At 40.0% G+C, this 18,349-nt stretch overlaps 1 protein-coding gene across 1 annotated transcript in view; it reads left to right on the top strand.

Moving 5' to 3' along the window:
• The first annotated feature begins 18,076 nt into the window (after positions 1–18,076).
• PPP1R9A (protein phosphatase 1 regulatory subunit 9A) overlaps positions 18,077–18,349 on the top strand; it is a 135,390-nt gene continuing 135,117 nt past the window's right edge. The window contains exon 1 of the mRNA XM_042044147.1: positions 18,077–18,327. The gene's annotated coding sequence lies outside the window, so the exon portion shown is untranslated. The remainder of the gene's footprint in view (positions 18,328–18,349) is intronic.

Raw genomic sequence — 18,349 nt, 5'->3', positions numbered from 1 at the left:
TGTTTACCTGTTCATTTTGTGAAGTACTGTGAGCTCCAGCTGTAGGCTGGGTGTGTTTTGAGTACAGGTATTGGCTCCTTAGGGGCCAGTGTCACCGGGGGGTTTTGGGTCTTCATTTAGAATAGGCAAGTGACACAGCTGCCAAGATGTTTCATTTTTGGCTTGTTAAGAAGCAAAATTTTTAGAAAACTTCCAGATTTAAGTGGGCGGTGCCCCTTGGAGTAGGCACTTGCAGATGCCTGGTTCATGGTTTTGGAATTGCTATACAATTATATCCATGTTTAAATTCCCTGTTGTATGCAGTCTTAACTGAGTAGGGCCCCATGTTAGTGTCCCTGCTCCTTTTGCTGTCTCTTTGCCTATTCTATTTCCAAATCTTAAAAAAGAGAGATATAAAATAGTTACTAATCATAATTTCTGTAATACTTTACCTGATAGTTATGTCTCTGTAATATTGCTCGTCATTAGAACTACTTCTTTCTAATATCCATCTTGTTTTAAATCTATATAATTTTTTTCTACAGAACATAACTAGATTCAATAATAAGCATAGGTTTTTTTAGGAAATACTGTCATCATTGAATTCATTCATCAAGGACCAGAATTTAATAGAGCACTCATAGATCTTATAAAATTTCGTATTTAAGTCAGCCCTTTATTTCCTCTCATTTTTTTTACTGTAACCTCTTACCTCTGTATTTTTCTGCTGAAGATGCAGGGCCAGTTTACTTTTTCCTCCATCAAATTAATTTATAGTAGAGATGCAGTGAAATAGTCTCACCGTTTCAAGGGAGTTGCGAGATACACCTCTCACAACAGAATTTTATCTATAAATTTAGATACAACTTCTCTCAGAAAACATTGTTGGACTAATTTCAGCCTAACAGTGTACTTTTTATTTTATGCTGATCACATTGGTCTCTGTTCAGATAAAATATACTTCTTTATTCCAGTACCTTTTTTCCCTAAAAAATCTCATGAACTATAAATCAACATAGCAAAATACTCATTAATACTTCATTATTTGGCAAAAGTTAAACTAGTGGATGATTTGCTCCCTAAGGTCTGGACCAAATTTGAAAATTACTTAAGATTTTCCCTTGCATAAACCTAATTCTCTCCATAATTATTGCCATTTCTGCTGCACACAAAGCCCCTCTCAAACTTCACTGGGGATAGTTTCCATGGGAACCAGAGAGTGAGAACTGATGAATCTTGAAACAGTCAAATAATAATCTTCCTTTTTACCAGTGGGCAAAGATTTACTTCTCCACTGTTTAATGGAAGGCACTAAAGCTTATGTTTTGAATGAGGGGGGAAAATAAGATATCTGGAAGGAGACCAAGTCTGCTTTGTATACCTGTAAGGTTCATTCTTGCTGTATTAAAAGGGAAAACCACTATGTTCTCCTTGTAGGTTTGTTGTATACCTTGTATTCTGCTTGTAGACTCCTGAATGATAGGAAGGGAAACTCTCTGTTAAATCAAAATGCTCATAGTCCAGGGAAGGTGAGGAGGGAGTAGTGGTCATGAGAAGGTGAGTTATATGTGTGGCGGAGATACAGTCATGTCATGAATACAAAATTTGAGAGGCTATTAAATGATCCTGCAGAAAGTATCCCTGGGAAGGGCTTTCCAGGCATGAGCATTGACCTGTCTCCAGAACTGAACTGTGCTGGTTTTTGCAGTGTTGAGTGCCCTCTTACCATGCCTGAGTATTAGCTACAATGGGGGATGTTTATTGCAATTTCATGGGAGGGAGAAAAATCTCTCAAGAATGATGTGAGGTAACAAAAAAAGTCACTCTGAAGTCTAATGAGGTGCTCTGTTAAACTCCCCATTATCTGGTTTCCATAGTCATAGTCATTGGGATTATTTTCCTGAAATACTGAGAAGGAACACTGCATTTCATTCATGGGAGAAAAAAATATGGAAAGGATACGGAGATGTCTGCCCTCTTTTAGATCTGTGATATTGTTACGAAAGATGCCCTCCAAAAGGAGAAGAAATCAGGTTCCACAAATCTTGCAGCTAAGTTGCAGTTCTCTAAAAATGCTGATGCACAGAAAAGACCAGAAGAGTTTCCTTACCAAGAATTAAATTTGACCAATAAGCTGAGTTTTAATATAGCACAATTTAAATGTGAATTATAGGAGAGTAAATGTCAAGGTATGTTTTTTAAAAATGTATTTTAACTTAAACTAATTTGTATATTCTTTACCATCATTTAGTTTTCCAGTGGTTTTGGGTTTGAGTATTTAATACATGCCTATGTGTAATTATTTTGATCTCCATTTCACAAACATAAAGAGAGAAAAAGGAAAAGTGCACATAGATTTTTATCACAGTGTTTGGAAATTTTTTTTTCTTTTGAAGTTGGTTGAAATAACATAACCCGTGGGAGAATATTGTTATTTTTGTATTGTAAAATGTATCAGCTACAGAGGTGATTAATGATCTAATCCAGTGATTAAATTAAGAAATCCCATTTCTGTCTCTTACCAGTAATTACTGTGTTGTAAACACTGATGGCAGTTACTGTATTGAAAAATGAAGACTCAAATGTTGAAATATTTTTTCTTAGGTTGTGCATGAAGCTAAAATACAAAAAAAAAAAAATGCTTGCATTAAAAAAAGGCATGAAAAGGATTTTTTTACATTAAAGATGTATTTTTGTGGGCTTCTGAGATAAAAACTCAGGTGTATTACCGGCAATATTAAAGAATACAGGAGGAGGATGGGGTGGCAGATGAAGCACAGTTATGCTCTGTCTTTGGGGCACTGTATTGCCCCAAAGTGTATGCCCCCTTAGCCATGCACAAAGAGACCCTGTAAGCAAGAGCTGAGCAGTTTAAATGTGCAAAGTAGTGTTCAATTTGTCCTTGAATTCTAATTTCAGGTTTCCTACTGTATGTTTTAAAATGTCTTCATGTTAAATTACTGCCCTGTACAGGTCTGGTGATCAAAAGTAAACACAAATAAAGACTATTCGTTGTTTTTAATGCCTAGAAGAGTTTATTCACTTCCTACTGCTTGTGTTTACCCAGTTCTATGCCTGCCTTGACTTCCAGGAGAGAAGGACATCACAAAAATCTTCATTCCTGTGACCAGGTCACCTAACTGAAGTTATGCTGGGAAAGAGACTGGTCCTTCTCTTCCCTACAGTCTGTAAAACAGACTTGCTGTGGATGAGGTGTGTGACAGGCCACCAAATGCTAGTATTGGTAAGCTGCTTAATGCTGTTCCCTACTGTTCTCTGTGCTAGATCCCTAACTGCTGACCAGAGACACTAGGGAAGATGAGAAACTTATTAAAGGAGAAACTGAAGACTATTATCACTGATGAATTATAAATTTCAAACACTTGTTCTTCTGGATAAAAAGGCATCAGGGCTGCTGCTTATTCTGGAGGTCTGAGGAGTGTAGTGAGGAAGAATGTGATGATATTCATATGGGAACAGCAGAAATGGTGGTGGTTCCTAAACATCTGATAGGAGACAGTGGAACAAAGGACAGGGCTGACACAAGTGCCATTTCATCACAGCATGCCCCAATCCAACAGCACCGTTTCCTGGGAGATGGAACAACACTGCGTGCCTATTAATCACGAGAGAAGCTCTGCTGTTCTCACAAGTCCTCCAAAACCTGTCTAACTCGAGTGGGCGAGGATCAGCCCACCCGTGACAAACTACTGCAGCTTTATCCTACATACTTTATATTATCAAAAATGTTATGTCTGCTCTGAACAAAATGTCCAAGTGTGATAAATGTGGGCAATGTGCCGAGAAAGTGGGCTTGTCTTCATGAGAAAATTGTACTTAAAATCAAACTTTAAGCTGGTTAATTCATTGTAATCAGCCTAATCTACAGACCTGCATGAGATACTAATTTTTTTGGTAAATATTGCTATCACGCTCACTGAAATAAATGTTTTGTGCAGATTAGTGTGCTGCTAACTAAATTGCTTTGAAATCACATCAAATTTACTGTGACTTTCTCCTGTAGCTATGGTTATATGCTGCGGTCTTCTTTATATTGAACCCATTCAGTTCCCTCTGTTATTATAAAAATGTAGGTGTTTAGGAAATCTTTCAGTGAAGCAACAGGCATTTTCTCCCCTCTCAGGAGAGCCTATATTTCTAGAGGTTAGAGAAGGACTTGCATAGTCCTGACTGCGGAATCTACAGCCATACTCTCCTCAAACTGCATAAGGTGGGCCTCACTGCTGGAATTAATGTGAGTTTGATATGGTACAAGCCAGAGTTCATGATGTAGCGCTTTTCATTTTTGAGAATCTTGGTAGAACAATGCTAATGGATAATTCACTCTTTTGTAAAGTGTAGTATTGCAGCAGAAGGCAAAACTATCAGATCTACAATTTTTTCTTACACATCCAAGGAAAGAATGAACGTTTTCTCAGTAAGTAAGCTTTTCATTGAAGAAATACGAGCACCAAATACTTTACAATCACTAAAAATCTGTCCACTGTGTGCTTATTCTCCTATATTATGCTTGATCATCAGTGATCTATGTTCTATTGTGTTTTACTATTTGAACTTCATTATGAGATGAAAAGCTTGAAGGCACTTCTAAAAAATGTAAGCTAGGATAGAAAAAGCACTGCTCAGAATGTCACAAGAGTCATTTAAAAGAAGGTTGTTACTGTGACATTCATGTCTAACATCAATATGCTGTGGTTACGTTTTTATCTGCAAGAATAATGGTAGTAATTTTAAACTAAAAAAGAAAGAAAAATCCAATTCCCATGGAAGGGCAGAAGCATGAAAGCAGAATTATTTTAATGACCTGGTGAGAAAATTCTGCCAGCAAAGTCTTTGTTACTTGTTTATGTAGTCTTGTGTAAACCAAACATATTTGAATTGTTTATTTAAAAGATGCAATATATGTTTTATGTTGTCTCTTCCAATTATGTATGTCAAATATATTCTACGTTACAGCAATTTGAGGCAATTATTCGATAATTTGGCAAGAAGTAACTTAATGACCACTAAGTAGTCCTCCAAATAAGATGTCTCTTTTTCTGCAAGTTGTTAAATTTATGAAAAGTAAGCCTGAAAGTGTAAGTAAGGTTAGGTAAGAGACAAAAAGAGTATGCTAAGTGTCAAAATAGTTTCACTTCTACTTTTACAATGGTGGGGAGCAGCTCAAGAATTACAACCATTTATCATTACTTCCAGCTACTGCTTGAACTGCTACATTCCTTTTTCATTTCTTACGCAGATATTACAATGTGTATGACATAGCCTAGGATTATTTTTAGTACATAAGCATCATACTGTTTGTGTCTGAAATAATACCAGGTATTCCCTTTAAGATATCACTTCTTGAATTAAACTTACTGAAGTCACTTTTTTTAAGGAAAGAAAGGGCTGCTAGATCAGAAGATCCTAGAGCAACTGGCAAGGAATTTTTTCAGGACCAAGTAAAAGCAGCACCCAAGAAACACCTATAATTCAGTATGTCAGAAGCATAACCTTCCCAAGGACTGATCTGTTCCTGATTTCACTGAAATTAAAGGCTGTCTTCTGCTCAGTTTTTGTAGCAGAGGAGTTGGATTCACAAAAACTCAGCAGATGCCCTGGTGATACACGAGTTAGGCTGCTGCAAAGCGACTCAAGCAATGCTGACATAGGCTAAAAGAGGATCTACTCTAATAAGCAGGGTTATGTTTTTGTCCTTGGTAACGACTGTGACTTACACAGAAATCTGACAGGGATTTACACTGTGCTCTTTTCAAGAGCCAAAATGTTCCCACAATGTATTTGGCTTGCGTGGCAAGGTTCTGGTAGCAGGAGGCTACAGTCGGTGACTTCAGAGTCAAGTTGATAAAAGCTTCTCCTATATCAGAGCCAGTGCCAGCTAGCTCCAAGATGGACTCACTGCTGGCCAAGGCTGAGCCCATCACTTGTGGTGGTAGAGCCTCTGGGATAACATAGTTAAGAAGGAGAAAAAAATTATTGGTGGAAGCAATTGCAGCCAGATAAGACGGAAGTGAGAATGTATGAGAGAAAAACCCTTGCAGATAGCAAGGCCAGAGAAGGAGGGGGAGGAGGTGCATGAGGCACTGGAGCAGAGATTCATTCCCCTGCAGCCCATGGTGCAGCCCATGGTGAGGCAGCTGTGCCCCTGCAGCCCACAGAGATCCATGGTGGAGCAGAGATCCACCTGCAGACTGTGGAGGACCCCATGCCAGAGCAGGTGGATGCCCAAAGGAGGCTGCGACCTTGTGGGCAGCCCATGCTGGTGCAGGCTCTTGGCAGGACCTGTGGCCTCAAGGAGAGAGGAGCCCATACTAGAGCAGTTTTGCTGGCAGGGAAACCCCATGGGGGACCCACACTGGAGCAGGCTGTTTCTGAGCAACTGCACCCTGTGGGAGGGGTGCACACTGGAGCAGCTTCCCCAGAGGAGGAAGGAGCATCAGAGACAACAGGTGATTAACTGACCACAGCCCCCATTCCCTCTCCCAATGTGCTGAGGGGGAAGGAGGTAGAGAAATGGGGAGTAAGGTTGTACCCAGGAAGAAGGGAGGGATGGGGGAAGGTGTTTTAAGAGTTTTTTTTTTTATTTTTTCAGTATCCTACTCTGATTAGATTGGTAATAAATTAAACTTATTTCCCCAAGTCAAGTCTGTTTTGCCCCTGACCATAACTGCTGGGTGATCTCTCCCTGCCCTTATCTCGACCCACGAGCCTTTTGTTATATTTTCTCTCCTCTGTCCATCTGAGGAGGGGAGTGATAGAGCAGCTTTGGGGGGCAGCTGGTGTCCAGCCAGGGTCAATCATCTGCACTCCCACACAAGCTCTAGAAAGACTGAATTCTGGGCAGTATTCTGGGAGATTTGTACCACTATGTTTCAGGCCTTCCTGACCGCTCAAAAAAATGGCTCCAGGGAACAATGCTCTGCTTGCTTCCCCTCCCTCAGTGGCCCTATATAGTTAACCCTTGCCTGTGTGCATAGGTAAAGAGGACAATACTGCCAGCTCTGCTCTGCCTTGTTTGGGCAAGCAAAGCTATAGACTCTGTAGTCAAGGGGGATGGAGATGACCTTCTCCTTGTTTTCTGTGTCTAAACATGGCATTCTAATGTGGGAGGTGCAGAAGCTTTTTGCATGCTTCTCTCTGCTCTGTAACCATCTAGAGAAAAGACCATAGCTTGCGTGGTAGGATGAGATTATGCCACAGGAAGGGCTTAGTAGTTGTCTTTCCCCTGTGCGTTTATTATGAACTGTGATTGACTCAACTGAGAAGCAGGGGAAAAGGAAAGTTCCTACATCTACCTACTGCGAAGAAGGTTATGCCTTCTGTTTGTTATTGATGGGGGAGAGGTTTCCAGTATACTGTAGCAATCTACATGGCCACAACCCTCCAGCAGAACTCCTGATTTTAGTCTATAACCTTTTCATTCAGTAATTTTTAAAAGAGTTTTTAAAAATGTAGAATTTTGATCTGGATTTCATTGAAATTGTCTGTACAGGCTTGACTAAACAATGAAATAAGAGCATAAAAATAAGCATCATCACAATGATTTCCTACTGCCTGCTATTGTTTAAATATACACAGTCAGCTTTCAAAGTTTACAGAGAAGTAATTATGGCATAGCCCAATATTTAGGACTTCTGCTTTTTTTTAGAAAATGCTACCTCATATTACCTTGTTACTTTATACACATAATCCTGCACATAAAACAGATCAGCTCCCTTCTCAAACAGCAACACGGAACAAGTGGTACTTCATGAGACATGAACAACTTTCTAATTAACATGAATTGCTACTTTTAGAACATTTTAAGGCAGTATAGCCCGCAACAATTACTCTTTAAAGACAGTCTGTTTTGTTATGAGTTGTGTTCAGCTCTAAGAAAGCAAAAAGTTAGATAAACATTGTCATAATCGTGCCCAAGATCAGCATGCTAACTTAAAAAATAGAGTTCTCCTCTGGAGCATCTATTTTTCTTCTCCAATTTTGAGCCTTCCATGAAAAACACAGACTGTTCTGTATGTGTCCTCTTTAAAATTTCTTGTGTTACAGATGAATCAGTTAGTGAAAAATTCATGATTCATGCCTAGAAAAAACTTCTTGAACTTCCCCACCTATGTGGCCTGAGGGTCATACCCCTATTGACTTACGTCCTAGCAAGCTTTCTCATTTCATCAGCAAGTTCTTAATTTTCTTTTTTGATATTGCATCCACGATGACCTTGTTACTGAGTTATTGCTGAAATGGAAGGCATGATCAAACTCAAGATTTCTGGCATTACAATCTCTGACTACAAACACAGCTGATAAGTATCATGGGTAATTACATATTCAGTGGTACAAAGTATTACAGGGAGTTTTAGTCTGAGAAATACTGTGTATCTTAGTAATGGTATTACAAATGGTTGGATATTTGATTTCAAGTTTATGCTTTTCAAGCTCACTACAAATGAAAGGGAAAAGGCAAAATTTTATACAAGGCTACATGGTCAGTGATTTCCATCAGTGCTGAATCACATGGTTTACATCTATGAAGACAGTTTGACAAGGAAGGAGGAAGAATAGAAGTGGACAGGAAGTTGATTTTCTGAAAGAGCAATGTAGCAGAAGTGATTCCTTGCAATTAGATAGTTTGATAGAGCAAAGGCTTCAGTGGAAGAAGGTAGAAAAAAAATAAAGGCTTCAATTTTGATATTCTGAATCCTTGAACTTCCTGCTAGCATCAGCTGCCAGACTTCAGACCACAAGGGCAGAGAGGCTGATAAGTATAAATGGGGAAAACAGTACAAGCAATTTTTCTAAAACTTATCTGTATGAATAGGCCCATAAAAATTAGGAGGATGAAGGGAGCTGATTAGTTTTACTGAGATCCTAGAGTGACTTGTCCAGCCTGTCTTTTGATCATAATGGAGTTTTTTCTTTTTCCTTTAGTAACATGGGATACATAGTGTCCTTGGAAGGATGCTTTACTTACCCTTTCGTATTACTACTGCATCCCAGTTTTACTCAGCATATTAAAAGAAAGGTCTAAGTGGTAATATATACATTTCTATTTCCCTATAATATCTTCTTCTTTTGCCTTGCCCCCCACTGTTCAATATATTTCCCAGTTTTTGTTCTATTGCCAACAGATTGTTCTGCTGACTATTTAATGAGTTCACTATTATAGCAGTAGTGAATGCAAGCTTCAGAAAATCTATTTATAAAGTAAATAAGAATTGTTTGGGGCATTTAAGAGTAGTAGGAAATCAGAAGGCCTGCCGAAAAATAAGTATTTTAGCCTTATGCGTGTATTGTCTATATTTCTACCTTTACAGTACAGGTTCAGAGTCCTAAACTTAACTTTTAAACAAGCCAGTGCTTTCTGCAGTTTGGGAGGTGTGCAGACATTTCTAGTGATCAGCATAGGTCAGTATAGTCAGGACATTTGCCATTCTCTTTAGTGATTCACAGTGTTACTGAGCAGCCCCTAATTTTTAAACATAATGAATTCAAGAAAGCTGTGGCATAATTTGATGATTTGTGAATCTTCATCCTGATTAAAAACCCCAGGATTTGGTGTCTTGATACAATGTAAATTTGTAGTAGTTAAGGCAGCAGAATTTCATTCAGTGTTTTCTCTTTGCAGTGGAAAAGATTTTTTCCACGTTTTTTTTCTGGTAAGTTGTCTCAGTTGTCTTTTTAAACTTAAAACAGGTAATACACTAGTGTGTCCTATGTTCTGATACTTAGGTGAATTTATATTGAGAAGTTATGAGAAGTTCCTTCTTAACAAATGATCCATTCATGATAATGCCACCATCTGCTGTCCAGGGAGGATGGAGAACAATGAAAACGAAAAATAGCAACATCTCAAACTCACTTACTAGGTGCAGACTCCCTCCAGCAATCCACAAATCTTCTTCAGGCATCTGGCACGGACTTGGCAGCTTTGCAATTGTGGGAAGTGAAAAATGATCATAGTTAAACTTATGCCTAGCATTCTCTTACTTTTTAGAAAGATAGTAAAATAGTAATGTGGTACCCATTTGCAGGCATGCATCTATGTATAGCTTCAGATGGCCTCCCCAAAGCACTTAAACTGCTGAAAACACCATGCATGGGCGAACTGTAGTGTTAGTGAATTTGGGATTTATTAAACTCCCACTCTCTCAGCTGTTTCGGAAGATTTGGTGCACTGTGTTCTTTTTCCTTCTCTGAATGGCACTGAGCATTACCAGTAGTAGCACTGTGAGTTACTACTACCTCACACTATATTAAATATCTACTTACTTTCTTTCCTTGCAATGAAATAATGAAAGAATTTCTTTGTGCAATGAGATCAGTCTCTTCACTGCCTGTATATGCTCTTGTAGAACAGTTGTGCAAAGCTGATTGAATAAGTTCTCAAGTATAGGAGACAAGGAAAATGCTCTCTTGTCCTCCCCCTGTCCCAGTCCAGTTACTTGCCTGTTGTTTCTGAGTTCTTATTCAGTCCTCTGCGCACTCTGGGAGGAACACTGCCATGCAAGCTAATCATCCCCTTGTTGCTCTGCCTGAGCTGCTTCCTTCCTTTTTATTTTTAAAAACTTCTTTTCCTGTTCCAGTTACAGGATAAGCTGGAGTTACTGAAATATGAAGTAAAACTGTTTACCTACAGCTGGGATTATTTGGGACTGATTAGATGGTGTCTCTGCCATACAACCTACATGAACCAAAGCCAGTGATTTCATGCCTGATAGGCATTGTAGTCAAGGCACTAGCAGGACTCTCAAAGATGCCTATATAGAGGCATGGGCACATGCAGCTAACCTTTCTTTTGTTTCTGTCATTTTATCCCTTATCTGAAAATTCCACTACATCCAAAACAGATAAATAAGGGTCAAGTACTTTTGCTCCTCATGCACTCTTTACAACTTCCCTCTCAGATCCAACAGGCTGTTGGCAGTTTTGTACCCACCTGTATTTCCCTTCTGCCTCCGCCTCCTCACCATCTATTCCTAAATGTGATTTTTCTTTCACACTGCATGATGTAAAACTAATGCAGACTGCTGTTTAGACCTCTGCAATCTCACTTCCCTTCATTCACCCTTCCACCCAGTCCTCTCCTCCCCCTCCTTTACAGCTATTTTTCTTAGATGACAAGATACTGCCTGGACGAGAGGTTGGGCATTTGTAAGAGGTGTATTATGTAGAGCAATGTGACACAATACAGAGGAAAAACTAGTAACATGACCTCATTACACAGAATTTTTGCATAAATTGTATTTAAGTAAAGTCCTTGGTAAACCAGTAAAATTCTGCATTCTGTTTCTTCTTGGTTCTGCATCCTGTCCCATTCACTCATAGAATCTTGATTTTGGTATGGTTGCTTCTACTGAGCTATGAGGCAGCCTGCTTGCAGTACTTGCTTTTGCAGTCCAGACACCAGCACTTACAAATATTTAGGTCCAAACCCTACTCTCAGCTTATTTACTAAGTGATCTTGTTATTCTGCTAAAGTGTGCATGACTCTACGCCTGAATAAGTGAAAACACTCACCCTTAACAGGGGGCACTGGAATAATCTCTCAGGCCTGAGTGCCATTCAGCAGATGCACCCTGGAGCTCTTCAGTCTCTTTGTCATTTCACAGTTAGCATACAAATGACCAAATCAGACATTATTTGTTAGGTGAAAATGGATGGGTGGGTTGTATGCAAATATACCTTGCCTTGGTAGCAAGAGTGCTGTTTGCCTCTGGTTTAGACAGAGCCTTCTCCTCCTGGTGAGCAGGATCCATTACCTAATAGACCCACCGTGCCGGTCTAGTCAAACACTTACCAATACAAGTTACAGCTTCTCACGTTCTTCTGTGGCTGCTTCCCTTCTGAGAGAGTGTGCATCTACTTTGTTCCTACCAGAAACATGTGCTGTATCAGCGTGTTTGTAACGTAATGCAGCTTTCCAGAATGCAGCCCTTCTCTCGAAGGACAGGAAGTGGAGCTTCCGAAAAATGGAAGCTTCGTTTTCCAGCTATCTTGTGTGGATTTAGCCATTGACTTGGCAGTGAAATGATAAGAGGTTTCCCTTGTCTGAAGGTGCACAATGCACTTGCAGGGCTAGCGGAACATAACCCTGCAGAGCAATAGTGAAACCCAGTACTTTTCCCACCTTTTCCCCCGCGTTTTCCCCGCGGTGCTGTCCGCAGGAGGCTCCTGCCCCTTCCAGCCGACACGAGGCGCCAAAGAGCCGCCGGTCAGTGCGGCCGCTCGCGGTCGGGCTCGGGGTAAAATCCTCGGGGTTTTTACAGAACACCCCCGAGGTTCACTGTCACACCCGCTATTCAGCACCTGGGCTCCTGGGCTTGCTTTTCTGTTACCCTCGTGGCTCGATGGTTCTGCCTGTGCAAAGCTGGCTACCTTATAGCAGCTGTTGGTGGCCGTTTTTGTCCTGGGCAATAGCCCAGACCCTTCACAAGTTTTCTCTTCTGTGTCGTGAAATTGCTTGTTCTGTTTCATGCAAGTATTTATGTAATCCTTTTCCTCTGTAATGCTATACTGATTAATGGGAGTGTTCCTTCCCTTTCTTAAACATGGCATAGTTAAATTTGCAGATTTTGATTCAGTAATTCTTATGTTTTGTTTCAATTCAATTCTTATGTTTTGTGTTTTTCTTTTCAATGGTGTGACCCCTTCTTGATTTCTCTTTCTCTTACTCGAGTGTTTTAGTGTTAGCACAGAACTAATGCCTCTAACTGGTAACCTGTATTTCTACAGTGACTGCAGCGCTGTGATATTGTTTCTATGCTTTGGCAAAGAACACCGCTTTTCCAAAATAAAGGCATACTTTTGGCTGGCCTTTGTTCATTATCTGATGCCATACAGAACACAATAATTAAGTATTTAATGCTTTTATGCACTAAATTAAATTGACTACCAAATCTAGCTTTAAGAGAGAACTTTCATTGATGGTGGGTTAGCAAGACAGTACCTGTAAGGTAGGGAAAAAGAGAATCAAAGTACATTACAGGTAACCAAGGTATGGGAAACAATATTTGAGGTTACATTCTATAAGTAACAGAGAGCTGTTTTGAGATAAACAGCTGTTTTCTCAATTTTATTTCTTCAAATTACTAGATTTTTGAAAAGGAAAAAGGAGAAACAAATTCCAGTAATGCAATTGTTAGAAGCCTACGTTCATGTTAGCAAGAGGGTGTGGAACACAGACTACTAAAATATGAACTCAAATAGAGGCATAAGCATCAGCTTCAGGGTGGAGCAATCCAGCCAAATTTTTCCGACTTGGCAATACATTGCACGCTGCAAGGCAGAAGTGGTGTGCTGTATTTTGTGAACTCTGGCCTCTGTTCTTCTCTCTCTCTCATCTTCTGCTCTTTCTAGACTGTCAGTATAAGCTCCAAAGTGTCACCGAATTTGAACAGAGTTGGAAAACTTGCTGTCTTCTTCATGGTCCAAAATGTTACCTGATTTGCCAAGGTAGTGATTTCTGAACTCAGTAATCAGATTTGCTTGTGTGTTATTTACAGGCAATGTCAAGTACACTCATAAGCTCTGACCACCAAGTGTATCTCTCCCTCCTAGTATACTTCTCCCTCTTCTACCAGTTTGGCTTACTTGATGTTCTTTAAGAGTAACAATGGGTATCTGCTGCACAAGAAATACTCTAAAATAATGCTTTTGCACAGACTGCCAAACCCCATTATGCTCTGTATTCTAGATTCAGACTGTAAAGAAAAACTTTTCCATAGAAAATTAATGTTGTTACAATAACAAAATATTTCCATGAATAGATAATTATTGAATTATGGTGAGAGTCCCAACTGTCTCTTATTTCTGCTCTTCTGGTTTGAAATAGTTGAATTAGTAACATTTCCAAGTCTGAATCTTTCTCAGTGATGTTGGAAAGGAGAGCTTTCTATACCATATATCTACATATGATATTCATCTGATGAATCAAGGTATGTGACAGGCACCATTCACCTTGGAGGATCTTACTCACTTTGTCAACTAATCTGGTTTATGGAATGCTTTCTAGCAGTTTTCCCACCTAAATAGTTTAACATGAAATGAGTTTTGCCGGGATTGATTCTTAGCAAATCCTAACAGGTGAAACATTTAGTCTTTTCCTTTTCCATGAGATCATATATTTTCTGCAACTAGCTGCCATCATTCTAGTTATGCTGGTAACTAATAGTTGTCTGTGTTGTGGTGTTAATGCAGAGTTCAGTGCTGAGGGCTCATGAGGGAAAGCTGTGTGAAATACAGCTCTTTTGACCATTCTTAAGATTTCTAGCTTTTAATGCAGGCACAACCACCATTTCAAAGTAAGCAGTTGTACGCAGTGTATAATTCATGTTTTCCTCTCTCGAAAATTCTATTTTATTCTAGTCATAGCTATGCATTTCTTGAATAATTTAACAGCAGAATGTTTAAGAATGGATGCAAAAGTCTCCTCAGAGTAACTGAAAAAAGGCTTTACTAGTCTTAGTTTAGGCCTTCATATGCTAATATTTGCCTTTCTGATAAACTGCTAGAATACGCAGTTTTGTTATCATTAGCAGATTTTCTTCAGATCTTTCAGGACAAATTTCTTTTTTTGAAGCTATTCTTGATCTTTCAAGTAGTTTGACATGTTCTATGTAAAAGCAGCACAATCTTCTGAAGTTGCCAAATTAGTGATATTAATGAGCTCCCATTTTTAACTATTAATGGCTTCCTATATAAAAGAATTCCACTTATGACAATCACAGATTGCTCATGTTTGAAACTACAGGTTATCAACTTATTATTATTGCTGTTTGCTGTATATTTTAGTCTCTGCTTGTCTCGTTCAGGGGAACCCTGACTTGAATGTACCTTATCTGCCAAAATATAAGTATTTTGTTCAGACTAGATCTTTTTCTTTAAACTGGATTACATAATAAGAACTCACGGCTAAGTGCTAAAAAATAGAATTCAATTCTGTTTATGTTGTGATATGTGTAAGGAAGAAAAACCTTCTCCCCACCAATGGTTTGGCAGGATAGCAGGGAGAGGATTTCTTGGCCAAAGATCAGATTAAATTAAGTTTCCATTTCTACATGAACAGACAAGACTTGAAAGACACTGACAGGAAACAAATGATGGAATGACATTTCTTTTGCCTGAGCCATGTGGAAAAACTTGCACTGCTGCTCTGCTGCACAAATAAATCGCTATCGCAAAAACTGAGTGGCTTAAAAGCAGAGAAGTGACTTGAAACAACCCTTCAGTGACATCCAAAGTAAATATAGCAAGTAAAATATTGTAAATAAATATAATTCACACATATAGAGTAATCAGAAAATCAGCTGTCTTCAGTGTTGCGGGACTGCACCAAAACTGGTTTTAAAAGATACTGGGTATAATTTAAAGTCAGGCCAATAAGGTTAAACAACTTGGGTCTCTCCCTGACACGTGAGAATTTAGAATAATTTGAATTGAGTTGTTACTGCGTTGCAAGTAAAATGACAGTCATACTCTATCATGTGTAAATACTAAACTGAGCAGATTTTAAATTCCCATTGGTTGGGAAATGGAATAATTCTATAACTCCAGTGAAGTTACTCCGATTTTATACTGACATAGTAAGGAGGCCCTTGGTCTCTTATCTTCTCTCAAGTATGCTGTGCAGCAGTTTAATATTGCTCAGGAATTAACAGAAGTATCATTCATACTTTAGCAAAGCCTAAAAATACTTTCTAGTCAAATGGATTATCAGAAAAGTACTGAAAATGCGAAAGGACAGACAATTCTGACTTTTATAGTTAGCTGCATGGCCATGCTCATACATGAAGAGACTGTCTTAAAAAGCAACATAGCAATTGAAATAAAATAAAATTTATTATCCTAGGCATTATAATAACAATAATATTGCTTCACATAGGCATTGTGTAAATAAGGATGTAGATGGAAAGTTTTTTGTAAGTGATTATAGGTTTGAATAATTTAGATGTGAGTGACCAAAGCTGAACCTCTAAATAGGGTCCCAGTTGTCTCTGATAAAGCAGCCAAAATTTCCAGTAGTTTCTGTACATCTTGGCTGTTATGAACCTGAGGTGGTACCGAAGGAACGTGACATTACTTAAAATAATTTTGCATTAGATTCTGTTTCAAAGCTGGTGTTGTCTGCTTGAACATTTATGTTGCCTACTTACAGTACATTTAAGGAAAATACAAATGTGATATATTGTCTCTCATTGTGGAAAACTTGAGATTTAATGTGCACTGCTTCTATCAGCATCAGTGAGTTTTCCTTACTTCGTACTAAAGTATAAAATAGAGGTAGTTTGCACTATTCTGCCATGAAATAAGACAGCTGTTCTCTTAGGTACATTGTTTAACATGTATATTATGGGTAAGAAGTGACCATCTTGTTTGCACAACTTTGGTTAGAAAATTAATTTAAAGATATTTGTAGCTTCACTTATGCAAATAAGGTAGTGGATACTCTCCTGATTATCTTTACATAATTAGATGTGAATTAGTCTCTTTAAGATTGTCTCAATTGTTTCATTGACTTTTAAATGTTTGCTTGTGTCCCTTTTTTTTTTGTTTGTGCGTGGTAATTATAAAATTCTTAAGGATATGTATCTGGTACATACTAAGCTCTTCAACCACACCAAATTCTTAGCCAAAAATCACAAGGTAAATGAAATGTTTAAATTTCTGCTTTATGTCTCTATTTTTCTTCTTCAATGACACCTGAAGTTCTGTTAATACATTTTTATCTCCAAAAGTCAAGCGGCTCTCTAAGTGTTCCTACAGCTTCATGTCTAAAAAATCATGCCAATAGAAAGACACTTGACAGAGAGGCTGGGCCTCAGATTTGTTGTCATATCTGATGTTTAGAATTTAATAGGTGATGTCCTGTTTGTTGCAATATTTTCAGTCCTTGAGCAGCAAATCACCTGTAGGACTTCTTATCGCAAGCAGCTGTCAAAAAGTAATTCCTTCATTCTTCTGCTTTGGAACACGGTCATGGGAGCTTTCTGTGACTGCTTTGGAAGCTCCGGGGCTCCTATCTCGGTTCATTACATATCTCATGCGATCTCCTTTTCTCCCTGCTGTGTTAGCGTGCTTTGGCATGGCCTTGCTCAGCAGCCTGCAGGGCGTCGAGGATCCCCCACGTCCTCCCGTGCCTCTGTCCGCAGGCAGCAAGAGCCTGAGCGGGAGCCGTGCCGTGCGCCAGGACAGGCTACTGCCAGCAATGGGGAAAATACTGAAATGCCTCCACTTCTGTTCCTGGCCTATTGCGTATGTATTTATCAAAATGCTGCTTTTCAATCTATCTTGTAAGATTTGTTGTCTGCCCGTCAATATTAACATGCTGGTTATTTAAACTTTATTGAGGCAAACGGTTTTGTGCTGCAACCCCTTGGTACAAATTAGCTAGAGATTGACACCTGTGAACATTCAGTGGTATATAGTACCCATGCTTCAGTCACATTAAAACTAATGAATTAAGTTTGTGGATCTATATACCTCATATCTTTATTTTCAGTCACCACTGTCTTGCTTCTTTGTACATAATAATTAGTTTTCAGACTTTGCAGTGTACATCCCCAGGCCATTTTCTGGATATTTAGGCAGTTAGTTTAACGAACTTTGCTTACGAGTTGCTATGAGATTAACAGTCATTACCTGCCTGGATTATCCATTTTACAAATTACCTAGAGATTTCATGTTCCGCAATTAAGTTTTCTTATTCGCGGTATAAAGCCAAAACATTTTTGTGGTGAACTCGGCCAGCTAATAAACAACAAAGGCATTGTGGTTGTGGTTGCGGTTGTGCTCCAAGGGTGATCCTCCGTCCCTGTCAGCAGCTGCCAGAACAAGCCATGCCCACGGAGATGTGAGCGGTTTCCCGGGGTTGGTCACCATCACGTCCCTCGCTCGGACAGCCTGGGTGAGTGGATCAACAGCGAGGGAGGGAACACGCTGGCTGCCGCTCTAGGAACTGTAGGGAGTTCGCCGTGCGCCCGGTGCCACCCGCGCCCCACGGGTTTCCCGCAGCGGGAAGCAGCGGGGGCTTTCCCAGGACCCGGGACGCTGCCCCTCCCGGGCGGGGGCGGGCACGCTGCCTCCTCCGAAACAGGCGGGAGCCGGGCGGGCCCGGTCCGCGGGGATCAGGCTGGATCGAACGTTCCCGGGGAGGGAAGAAGCGGATAAACCGGGCCGGGGGCAGCCAGCGGGACTCGGCGCTGGGAGCGTGGCTGTGGCCGCGGCCGAGCCCGTCCTCCGCCTCTCGGCAGTCACCGCCCGGGGCCGGACTGCAGCGGGCTGGCCACCTCCCCCGCCCCGCCAGCGGAGCGAACCACTGCGGCTCGCCGAGGAGGTGAGGCACCTGTCACCCGCCG

This window comes from Corvus kubaryi, unplaced genomic scaffold, assembly GCF_017639235.1.
Source record: "Corvus kubaryi isolate FWS band 111438036 unplaced genomic scaffold, C.kubaryi_AGA036_p1.0 37398, whole genome shotgun sequence".
NCBI lineage: Eukaryota > Metazoa > Chordata > Aves > Passeriformes > Corvidae > Corvus > Corvus kubaryi.
This window is presented reverse-complemented; position numbering and strand designations above follow the sequence as displayed.